Source organism: Diaphorina citri, unplaced genomic scaffold (assembly GCF_000475195.1).
Source record: "Diaphorina citri unplaced genomic scaffold, Diaci psyllid genome assembly version 1.1 scaffold3796, whole genome shotgun sequence".
NCBI classification, from domain to species: Eukaryota; Metazoa; Arthropoda; class Insecta; order Hemiptera; family Psyllidae; genus Diaphorina; species Diaphorina citri.
In genome coordinates, this window is record NW_007381196.1 from 1 (window position 1) to 4,536 (window position 4,536).

The 4,536-nt window shown below is 37.6% G+C and overlaps 1 long non-coding RNA gene across 1 annotated transcript; it reads left to right on the forward strand.

The window, feature by feature from the left end:
* Positions 1-3,108: 3,108 nt before the first annotated feature.
* On the forward strand, positions 3,109-4,023 carry LOC113472072. The gene is made up of 2 exons (XR_003394539.1): positions 3,109-3,209; positions 3,698-4,023. It is a non-coding gene; the product is annotated as an uncharacterized LOC113472072 (long non-coding RNA).
* Positions 4,024-4,536: the final 513 nt, after the last annotated feature.

Consider the following 4,536-nt stretch of genomic DNA (forward strand, 5'->3'; position numbering starts at 1 on the left):
CACACAAATGAAGTGAGATACTAGTCACTTTAGGTCATTGTAAGAAGGTGTAGAATAACATTACTGTATGAATCTTTGGAATTGATGAGTTTTTGGCACCACTTATACATATTACTTGACGTCTGTACTAAGATCTACTCTGACAAAGGGACAGTAGACATGGATCTGGTCATGGCAACACAGAACCATAATCTGAATCTAAACCTGGATTAAGTTAAACGAGAATGAATCAGTCTGATTGGCTAAAAAGATTAAAAAACAGATTGTAATCAATAGTTTCCAAGTTCAAATTCAGATTATCCCGGGCCTCAGCAAAATGTGGCATCATTTGAAAGGAGTGCTCACTCAAAACTCCTGGATACTACAGGATGGTAATTAGGAGAAGATTTACATAATCCTTGAGAAGGATAAGTGGGGAATATAACATTTTATTACTAGATACATGACGTTTTAAAAGGTAATGCTCATTCATATATATTCATAATATACATAATTGAAGAGTTTTATTCAAAAAGGCTTAAAGCTTTTGATTTCCATTGAAAAGTACTGGAGGAATTTTATGAAAAATCTTGAATCTTTATGAATAAAGGGAATAATAATATGATTCACTCGTTTTTCAACTGATTTTTAGCTACATTTGTTAATTAGACCTTAATGGTTATAGTATAAAATGTACAAAAGAAATCTCAAACAAAGGGTCAAATTATTGCCGAGGGTAATCTACAATTTCACCTATTCCAATGCCGTTTTACCCAAAAAGGGCTGAAATAGGGTTAAACCCTTCTTATAAAAAGTGTTCACTTATACTAAATTCACATACAATGTTGTGTGTCAGGTAGTGTTGGGGGCTAGGGAGTGAGGTATGTTCATAAATGCGAAGTTTAGTAGCAAGGGGCTGCAGGGAGATGAAAGATAGCATAGCTCAGGAGAGTCAGAAGCTCAGGTATATCATACATTTATGTATATGCACACATAATGTATACATATTTATATACAGCATCCCCCCGCCACTCGTTACATAACGTATGTCTTGCTTCGTTTTGTAAATCCTCCGTTACTTTGTGTGCGAGAAAAAGCAAGAATGATAAATGACTTCTCAAAGACGAGGGAGAAAAAATTGTTATGACAGGAAGAAGCAGGGATGAATATGAAGTGCAGGGGAGACAGGTCAGAAGATAAAAGCTGTACAGAAAGGAGAGGCAGACAGCTTAGCAGGGAATAGAGTGGACAGAAGAGAACCCCCTAGTCCCCGTCCCATGTAATGTGACCCATTGTCCCATTAATTATCCAACGCAGATGATGCGGTATTGTAAATTAATTACACGCGCAGTGATAATGTCTCGTCCCTCTGAACAGTAGATCAGCCAGCGGGGATAGCACGTTGAATACACCGGTTCCCTATGGATTACTGGAGTAAAGGAAAGTTGCCCGTGGTTGGTTTCCGAATGGACTTCCATCTAGCAAATCGCGTGCCGCTGACTTTCCCGGCACCACTCAGGTTGAGGCAATGCTAACTTTTTCCTTCCAAAAGAGACTCGCAAACTTTTAACCGAGTTAGACCTGAATGGCAATGTTAAGTGTTCTCCCATGTCCTCATAAATATCCACATTATTTAGAAACTTTCGGCGAAGTTATAGTCAAGGATCTTCTAAGTATACTCTCCCTATGATTATTAATTAATTTATTTAATTTTGACATCCTTTGTAAATACTTTTTACTTAAGTTATATATAGAAATGGATACTTACGAGTAGGTTTTTATATCCCGACTCGGAGTTTCGTCTATTTCATAGACGCTAGAAACAGGGCATAACATGAACGCAGCGAAACAGGAAATACTCTGGTGCGGAAAGAACTTTAGAGAAATCCTGTATCACGAACAAATCGAAATACACAAGGCCGTGCATAGTGGGCAATGTGTTAATGAAATAGTGGAAACGGTCCCTAACCTCGTCTACAAGAGGGATCAGCTGATCAGTCATCAGGTGACAGTGTCTACACCCCCACCATACTACATACTTTCTATTTCATTTATTCAATTTATTCGTTTCCTTTATTTATCTATTTATTAGTTTTATCGAAGTCATTTAATTTCAAAGTTTCAAGGGAGAAAAACTCGTCTATCAATTAACTTGTAAATTTTATGATTTTATTTCTAACCAACATGATTTGTTAAATTGTAAATTTAATTTGTAATTTGGACATAGAAGAAACTAATGAAAATTTTGTGGATAACAGATTAAGCAAAATTGAACATGTAAGTAATGATAGAGGTCAGTGGAGGTCAATCCATCACGGCTGAATAAATTAAAGAGGGTCTATGAAATTCATGGTGCACAACGGCCCGGATGGGGCCTGAATTACTAACAAAATTATCGATATGTATCAATTGACATCTAGCACCAGACTACTCCAGGAACTTGCAAAGTAAACAATAGACATGTCAGCAGTTCTGGGAGACTTGAAGAGTCCCAAATTCGTGGTAATCGTTCTTTCTGTCAGCAGTCAGCAGTTCTGGGAACTTTTGGACCGACCATTTCCAATATTCGTGGTAGTCGAGGTGTGTGAAATAGAGGCGAATACCTAACCCCAACAATGAGACCGGTTCTCCACCACTGGTACTAACAGGTGTCCAGAGTGTCCAGATACCTTCATTTCCGCCACTGACGTGGAACCACAAACCTTGGCCGATCCACGTAATTACCATAGTGTACAACATAACTCTCATTACAAACATTATTTCAATTGAATTATGGGTAATTTAGATTTTACTATTTGCCAACATCCTGTATTGACGGAGACATTGGATATCAAATTGTCTGGGAAACACAGAGGGAGGGGAGGAGCGAGAGAGCGAGGAAAGGAGAAGAAGCAGGGAAGGAGAGGAGAGAAGAGAAGAGAAAAGAGAAGAGAAGAGGCTTATTCAGTTTGATGTAAAACTGACTGCAACTGATGGATAGGGTATTATAAAAGATGCATCTGACATGAATTTATATTTTCAAACCCCAATGTAATCTTTTCTTCTTCTTCTTCTTCTTCTTCTTCTTCTTCTTCTTCTTCTTCTTCTTCTTCTTCTTCTTCTTCTTCTTCTTCTTCTTCTTCTTCTTTTATGAGACCGGTTCTCCACCACTGGTACTAACAGGTGTCCAGAGTGTCCAGATACCTTCATTTCCGCCACTGACGTGGAACCACAAACCTTGGCCGATCCACGTAATTACCATAGTGTACAACATAACTCTCATTACAAACATTATTTCAATTGAATTATGGGTAATTTAGATTTTACTATTTGCCAACATCCTGTATTGACGGAGACATTGGATATCAAATTGTCTGGGAAACACAGAGGGAGGGGAGGAGCGAGAGAGCGAGGAAAGGAGAAGAAGCAGGGAAGGAGAGAAGAGAAGAGAAAAGAAGAGGCTTATTCAGTTTGATGTAAAACTGACTGCAACTGATGGATAGGGTATTATAAAAGATGCATCTGACATGAATTTATATTTTCAAACCCCAATGTAATCTTTTCTTCTTCTCCTCCTCCTCCTCCTCCTCCTCCTCGTCCTCCTCCTCCTTCTCCTCCTCCCCTTCCTATTCTTTTATAGATATCAATAAGAACCTTACTATAAAGGATGCACCGTACCTATTTATCTACATGCCTTATTTTCTTATTGAAATTGAAATTTCCAACCTGAACATTACAGATCTTCAAGAATAAGCAAGAGCTTTGATAATGATGAAAGTTATGAAAACCCTCCTTCAAGTTGAAAGCTCCTGAGGACTTATAAAGGAAATATCAATAGCATTTAGAGCTAAGAGAGAGATTTCATGATGCCAAGGACACAGGAGAGTTGGTGGAAGAGATCTTGAAAAATCAAGGATTGTTAAATTTGTTGATGAAAAAGATCTTGAAAAGTGAAGGATTGTTGATGAAAGATATCTTGAAAAATCAAGGATTGTTGATGAAACAGATCTTGAAAGGTGAAGGATCGTTGGGGTAAGAGATGAAGAAAGGGTTGTTGATGAAAAATACCTATTGAAAGGTATAAGTACATAAAGGAGTTTTGTTTAAAGGGACCTTGAAAAATTAAGGATTTGTTGACGAAAGAGATCTTGAAGAACCAAGGATTGTTCATAAAACAGATCTTGGAAGGTAAAGGATGTTGATGGAATGGACCTTGAAAGCTCACAGAGACTTTGTAATTAATGTATTTACTTTATGAAAGCAAAAGATTTACTATCAAAGGGATCTTTCTGTTCCAGGGACGAATTGTTCTATTTAAGGATTAAGGTTATGATGTGCCAAAGTTCTAGGAAAAACTTTGGTTAGGGGAGGAATACAGGATTGAAAGAGCTTCTCAGATTTTTAATTCTTACCTCAAGCCAGAAGAGGTGGTGTGAGTGGTCGTCTTGGTCCTGAGTGAAGGGGGTTTCCAATATTATTTTACAGGTAAAGAATTCCACAATATTTGAAAGCACAATTTTTTCCAAACCACAATTCCGCACAAATGTTAGAAGTTATAAAATAACTTTTAACCGACCA